The following is an 8,343-nucleotide window of genomic DNA, read 5'->3' on the forward strand; positions in this document are numbered from 1 at the left end:
CTTTTGGGGGGAGACACTAACATTCTACAAAAAATAGATTTGATTGACTCTATTCTCTCCATGATAGATTGACGATCAAAAGTAAAAAAAAAAATTCATAAGCCATCGTGCTCGCACCGATGACGATAAAGAATGACTTTTCAAGTTTATATCATCCTCTTCTTTGTGAAAAAAAAAAAAAAAACAAGCTTTTGATAGACATGTTTGGTCATTCCATGTTGATCAATTACTAGCCATTAAAAAAATATTTTTATTGGTTATCTATAGCAACCAAACTATTTCTAAATTATTGATGATGGTTGTTGGATTGGCAAATATTGATCATAATAACTAAAAATTAGGAACAGTTTATTTAATCATGATAATAAGGAAAAAAATTTAAAATTTTAGATTTAATTATTTTATAAATATCATATATGATATTTTTAGTATTTTTCTCCGAGAGAGTGTTTGAATTGAGGTTAATTCAAAATATCATAAAAAATTTAGTTATATTTTAGATTTTTTTATCGACGTTTAATATATTTTTTTATTATTAATATTTAAAATTTATAAATTAATTTTGAGATCTTACCTCACCAACAGTTGATTGCACGATCACCGATTGTAAATTGATGTCATGCATAGTGCCGGGTGGCCCCGTTGCCAGGGCGCGTGCCGTTCCAACACACCGGTCATCTGCCCACCGCCTCGCATGCTTCCGTTAAATGAAACAGAAAGCAAGAGACATTTCCGTCGTCAATCCACGCAAACTCATGCATGCGTTATCGTCACCTTTTTTTAGATCATATTTATATATAAATCTCTGTCCTTTTCTCTCTCTCTCTCCCTCTCTCTCTCTCTCTCTCTCTCTCTCTCACATTAGTCCTTTTTCTGAACGCTGACATTTCACTCATTAGGCCACATGAAACTCTCAACTATACATGCTTTTTTTCTCTTTTTTGTGATTGGTGCGTGCGCTGATGACCGCGATGATGATATTACGATGATAGGCAATATACGTGGTCTCTTCCTCTTTCTCGCTGTCATATTTGGCGCATTTCCCATCAATTACTCATGTTTACATGCAGATTCTAAGTCTCTTCGGAGACATCCGATAAAATTAAAACGATACAGGAAAAATTAGCATGCCCTGCGCAAGAATGACACACACATGCAGATTCTAGATCTTGTGCTGCTACCATTTATAAAAATAGTTGTTTATCAGAAAAATATTTAATTAAAGTTTTTTTTAATCATCTTCATTCTATATAGAAGTTTAAACCTTATAATCTTAATTTGTATTTTTTAAAACTCTCGTTCACCAGTTGCATATTGGTGAGTACGAGAATATATGAATTTTGGTATTAATTTATTTTCATAACATCAAATAACAAATACTAAAATTTATAAAGGCAATCATGTAACATCAAACGTGGATCAGAGAAGCAAAGAAAAGAGGAAAATATATAATAATAATAATAATAGATCCAACCTCAAAGTTTCTCTTGTCATAGTAAAATTTCTAAACGTAAACAACATATCACCTTAACGAAGATATTAGAACGTAATATATGATTTTTACTTCTAGGATATACATATGTTGGGAGATGATATTGGGGATAATTGAATAAGCCTAATTTGGTTCCAACTCATATGCTCAAGTAACATTTAGAAGCAATCAAGGGGATTCATCCGATCTGATGCCAATCTACATAAAGATCATGGTTGGATAGAATTCCCTTAGATGCTCAAGTTAATAATAAAATAAAGTAAAAGTCAAGTAAATTGATAGAAAGAATAGAAGATAAGAGATGCTATCATGCCCCTGCAAGATAGTGCTTCTGTCAAGGATACTAATCTTGAATTGATGCAAAACAAACAGTTTACAAGTTAGAAACTTTGTGAGTAGGGCAAGAGTAGATCGTTGCTACTACTGTTGCTATTGCTATGGCTGCGACGACAACGATGACGACGACAGCTGCAGTAGAGAAGAAAACTATAGCAATAGAGAAAGCTATAACAATGCTATAGCAGAGGAAGAAGAAGCAGAGGATAGCAGCTTGGGAGACGAGCAGATCACTGCTACTGCAATTGCTGTGGCAAGGATGACAACAGCGATACTTCTCGCTCGAGTGGAGGACGTCCGTGAAAAATACTAGGAGAAGTAGCCGAGATTCGGTGGAGTCCGGCGGGGAAACAGGTCTACTTCGAGATGTTTAGAAGTGGTCTTTATGGCGAAAGTGGTCTTTATGGCGAAAGCTCTGATACCATGATAGAAAGAATAAAAGATAAGAGAATAAAAGATAAAAAAAATTATTGAAGAAGCTTTAGCTTAAATACATTAATATGTCCCTCTCCTATTTATAGAGGGAGGATTTTCCTCAACCGAATAGAGGATTTTCCTCAATAGAATAGAGAGATTTCCGAAAAATCTTATCTACTATCATAAATAATAACTAACCTCCAATCCAGAATAAATATTTCATGATATTTGTGAAATATTTTAGAGATATTTTATATTTGGGTGATGTACATATAGTTAATTATTATTTGAGGCCCTAATCTCCTAACGTTGATTATGCTATCACATGTCGATCCTTGATTGGGGGTGAACATTTAACTCAAAAAAATATTTTTACAAATAGAGATAATAATTGGTTCTTGGTTCCTTTTAACTCCACAATCCATATGAATTAAGCATATTTATATTAAAAAAATCCCCTTGCTATAAATCATAATAGTAAATGTAATATGGTCGGACAAGTACATGGCCGAGCCCATTATACTATTTCATATATCGAGAAATTGGTGATTACTTGGATTATGTAGTTTTCTGCCAACTACAAAATCTTTCCTTAGATTGTTTATTGTAACAATTAGCCTTTAAAGTATTATACTGTTCTTTTTGTCGAAATTATGATGTCTTGTATATGACTTCTACGAGCCCAAAACATACTTTTGGTGAGTAGATTAATTATGCAACGTGGGTTGAGCAAGTTAATGATTCCCCAATACAAATCATGATTTGGCCAATTTTGTCATTTATTTAAGCTTGCTCAAATAAATTTAAATATTGACTTCTCTTTTATTGTTAAAAATATTTATGTATAGGAGAGATTGAGATAGAAAGATGATTAAGAAATAATCATATATTATCAAAGATTAAAGAACTGGAACGATATATACTGGATTTGATATACATCTTAATTAGATTAAAATATTAAGTTAAATTAGTGTCTAATTTTATATATATCAACCTTGACTAGACTCATCGTCATCAAATTTAAAAATCTCGACATTTATCCTAACAATCACCACATAGGTATCATGTGCATGTTTTCCAATGGAACTATGATGTTGATGATGTTGATGATATGGCTCCAAGTTCAATGTTGATAATATCACCCCATCATTCACCTTTGCTACATTGTGTTTGATGTTTACATCGATTCCTTTTGTCCACTTTGCTTTGGCTTAGACTTCTCCCTCATTTGATCATGCCGTGCATTCAACCAAAACACGGCTCGATCTTTCTGTTGCGTCATTAATGCTGACTCAATTTATTCTCTTTTGTAGAGTTGGATATGTTGAACATTATCATGGTATTCAAAGCTTGCTTATGAAACCAATTCCTCACCATACACAATCCTCCACATGAAATAGTCTCTCAACTTTGAAGTCTGTGACTTAACGCACAACCTATCCAAGAAACCTTTCTTCTTTTCCTCGCCCGTGAACTTTTCGACTTCAAACGATTTTGTGGTCCAAGTGTTTATGGTAGACATTTCCTCAAGCTGTGTTGAGAGGAAGTTCATGAGATGCTCTTGCGATTCATTAATATCATTATTGTGTACTTGGTTTTGTTAGAATAGGTGATAATTTTAAATCAAGATATACATATGATTTATCTGATTTGATATCAAATTAATTTTAAAACTTAAGTTTATTATTCTATGGGTAAAATTCAATATATATCATGTTGAATATCATCTTTAATATTGTGTTAAAGGATTGTGTTAAAGGATTGAATGTTGTGACGAAGGATTGAATGTTGTGATGAAGGATCACGTGTCATGCTAGGGGATTGAATATCATATTAGAGAATCAAATATCATTTTGGAAAAGGATAAATTAATATGTTACAAGATAAGATGATGTGTTGGAAGTTCGAACGATTGTTAGGACTCTAGTTAGGAGAGTCTTAATTGAGAGGGGCATTCATGTTAACTTACCTAGCCGACCTCTATTAAAGAGGTGAAGAGGTCGGCTAGGGTTAGGAGGTTATTTCTTAGAGAAGTATTAGTAGTTGTAAAGAAATAGAAGTCTTGAGTATGAGTCCTATTATGAGTTATTCTTAGAGAAGCATTAGGAGTTGTAAATGAATAAGAGTCTTGAGTAGGAGTTATATTAGGAATTAAGGTTTAGATACCCTATAAATAGCTATATATTCATCCTCTTTTAATAAACAATAGATGAATCTTTTCTGTAGCCTTTGAGCAGCAATTTAGAGGAAAGAACCCCTATAGAGTTCCAAGGATGTCGATCCCCTAAAGAGATCAACCCCAAGCTTAGAATCTACAAGAGCAGCATTCTTGGCATCTCATTGTCCTTCCATAGCCATCCATCAGCCCTCCACAGCCGCCCAAAGCAATTCCCATAATTACTTAAAAAGATCGTCGTCGAATTTCGTCGTCATCTCCGCCACCGCGGATCATCCTTTGATCTTCCCATGAATTACAATAGGTTCTGGTTTCCTACCTTACTGTTGCTGTAATTTAGTTATCCTTATTCGAAAATCCAAAAAAATTGTTCATATATTCCTGTGAATTCCTTTCGTCGCAAAAGTTATCATCTTTACAAACGAAGGATTGCTGCAGAAAATTTCAGCTATATATTTTTGTCTTAACTGATCTATTTGTAACCCTTTTTGAATAAAATTTCTTATACACTTCATAGATCATCTTGGCTTCCATCTAAGATTGATCTATTAAGGAATTCATCACTAAAAATATTCTTGTGTTGCTGTAAATTTTCATTGCAAATCGTTAAAATTTTTTGACTAGAATTCTACTATCACACTTGCACCAATTTCCTTGTTGTTATACTATCAAAATTTTCTGATTAAATTGGTCATCTTTGCTGTTATATAAATCGAGATTTTGTTATCAAATTTTCTCCTCAAATCTCTTGATTTTTACTAGAAATTTTGTCGAGAAACTATTGTTTCTTGGATGATAATTTTGCTCTTACAAGACAACACATATCTGCAACAACTTCTACTGATTTTTATCAAACCTTTGCTGCCATCTACCACAGATCTAAAACTTTTTCCCTAACCTTTATCCACTACCATCACAACCCTAAAACTCCAGGAAACCACACCCTTAAGCTGCATCCAAAATAGCCACAAAATAAGCCTAAACCACAGCCTACATTCACCAATCCACCAACTCTTTCGACCACCACTTCTCTCAACCTATACATGCCTTTAACCCAACAACAAAAGAAATATCTTAACATACAGATTTGGAGGCATATACTATGGCATTTGAGGAGGCAATCAATGCTAAATTCGAAGCCTTCGAGGCACAAATTGAGGATAAGATTCAGACTCTCTTTATCGAACTCAGTTTGGGCCGACCACCAAGCCCGAAGAAATCACATTAAGGAGAGAGCTCTGACCAATCACACCAAGCCTAAAGAGACGACTTCCAAGAGAGGGGAGGCTATATGACCGATCTCAATTATCAACGCATAAGGGTGGACTTCCCTAGATGGGAAGAAGGAGACCCAATTGGTTGTATCTCGCATGCGGAGCGATATTTTTGGTACCGCAAAACCACAGATGCATCTATGATAGAAATTGTGGCTATACATCTTGAAGGGGATGCCATATAATGGTTTGACTGGTTTGAACATACTCATAGAGTCCTCTCATGATGCCAATTTGAGAACATTGATGTACAACCAGCAAAGATTCGACAAACCTCAACTATTCAGGAGTACTGATTCTGGTGTGGTACAGAATGGGGGGAGTGTAGTAGAATAGAATTAGAAAGAAAATTGATAGTATAGTTTGTCTTATAGAAAAGGAGCGAATTAACGAAACAACTTTGATAAAAATAAAAAATAGCTCACAACCAGGTTTAAAATCGTAATAGGATATAGAAAGTTCACCACCCAATGAAAATTAAACAAGGATACAGAACTAGAAATTAAAAGACTCACCACTCAAGGATGCATCCAAGAGATACAGAGTTTGTGGGAGTACTCCAAGAGAGCTTCTACCAAAATATCATCAGTTTTCTAAAATCCTTTCTAAGCCCTAAACACCAACATAAGTACTAGTGCATGAAACAACCCTTCATGTATAGGAAATTTCGAAATTAAGTGTTCACAGTTGCTAACCAACACCTTTAATGTATTCTTTGGTCATGAAGAAATATTCATAGCTGCTAACCAACTCCTTTAATATATTCCTTGGTCACGAAGAAAAACACATTGAAACAGCTTTAACTTTGTGCAGAGAATATGCTGATGAGCTATCATATTTGAGTGGGCTGAGTTGAAGATTATGAGACATCATTGTTGGTTGAAAAAAATACCATATCATAATCAATGTTTATATGATCAGATTGTAGTAAATTAGACACTCCCGTGTCAATCTCCCCCGGTTGAAAAAGACTTGTCCTCAAATCCTTGTTTGATTCATCAACATGATTATAAAAAAGACTTAAATCAACCACATTAAATGTTGGGGATGCTCCGTAATCTTTAGGTAGCTCAATCTCATAAGCATTTTTTGCCAATTCTCTTAAGCACCTTGAATGGACTATCAGCCTTTAGTTTTAGTTTTCTAAATTTGCCTGATGTAAACCTCTCCTTCCTTAGATGAATCCAGACTAAATCAATTGCATTAAACTCTACATGTTTTCTGTGTTTGTTGGCAGCATGCATGTACCTCTTATTTTGCTTCTCAATAGTTGCTTTCACACTCTCATGCAGCTTCTTTATCTGCTTAGCTCTTTCATTAGCATCTTCACTAAATTGCTTTATTATAGAATGAGACATTAAGTCTAAAGGACCAGTAGGATTATCACCATAAACTACCTTAAAAGGACTCTTACCAATACTATGGTGCATAGAACGATGGTAGGCAAACACAATTTGTGGAAGAATGACATCCCACTACTTAATATTCTTACCAATATAGCTTCTAAGCAAATTTCCCAAGCTTTTGTTTATTACCTCAGTTTGCCCATCGGTTTGTGGATGATGCAAGCTATTGAAATTCAAAGAAGTACCTAGCTTCCTCAAAAGAGTTCTTAAAAAACGACTAACAAATTTTGAATCTCGATTAGACACTATAGTTCTTGGAATACCATGCAATTTAACAATCTCCTTAAAATACAAATCAGCAATATGAGATGCATCATTCGATTTATTATAAGGAACAAAGTGAGATATTTTTTAAAAATCTATCAATAACAACCATGATAGAATCTTTGTTCCTTTGAGTTCTTAGTAATCCTAAAACGAAATCAAGACTCACATCCTCCCATGGAGCATTTGGCACTGGCAATGGAGTGTACAAACTAGAATTTTAACTTCTTGTTTTTGCCAAATAACACACTCGGTATTACTTCACATATCTCTTCACATCTCTAAACATCTTAGGCTAATAGAAGTTTGACTGAATAAGAGCTAAAGTCTTATCTCTACTGAAATGTCCAACCAAAACAACACTATGAGCTTCAGCTAGAATTACTTATCTCAAAGAACAAGATGGAACATATAAAGCATTAGCTTGAAAAAGAAAACCATCAAGGATAGAAAATTGTTGAAAGGAACATGATTTATAATTCTGCTATATTGAGCCGAAATCCATATCATTCTGATAGAGATATTTGAATGTCTCAAATCCAACCACTTTGACTTCAATTACTGATAATAAAGAATGCTTTCTACTCAATGCGTTAGCAACTACATTTTGAACACCAGATTTGTGCTTGATTGTAAAGTTATAAGTTTATAAAAACTCCACCCTGCATGCCTCTTGTTTAGCTTGTGTTGGTAATTAATGAACTTTAATGTCTCATAATCAGAATATAGGACAAATGACTTGGCAAGAAGATATTGACTCCAATGAGACAAAGCTCGATAAATCGCATAAAACTACTTGTCATAAGTAGAATATTTTTTTCTCGTATCATTCAGCTTTTCACTAAAAAATACAATGGGCTTTCCGTCTTGACTCAAAACAGCACCAATTCCAACATTAGATATATCACATTCAACTTCAAATACATTGTCAAAATTTGGTAGAACTAAGATAGGAGCTTCGATCACCTTTCTTTTTAA

At 34.0% G+C, this 8,343-nt stretch overlaps 1 pseudogene; it reads left to right on the top strand.

The window, feature by feature from the left end:
• Positions 1-1,077: 1,077 nt before the first annotated feature.
• Positions 1,078-1,174, top strand: LOC135677954 (U6 spliceosomal RNA; annotated as a pseudogene).
• The last annotated feature ends 7,169 nt before the right edge of the window (positions 1,175-8,343 follow it).

The sequence above is a fragment of the Musa acuminata genome, chromosome BXJ1-6 (assembly GCF_036884655.1).
Source record: "Musa acuminata AAA Group cultivar baxijiao chromosome BXJ1-6, Cavendish_Baxijiao_AAA, whole genome shotgun sequence".
Taxonomy (NCBI): Eukaryota; Viridiplantae; Streptophyta; class Magnoliopsida; order Zingiberales; family Musaceae; genus Musa; species Musa acuminata.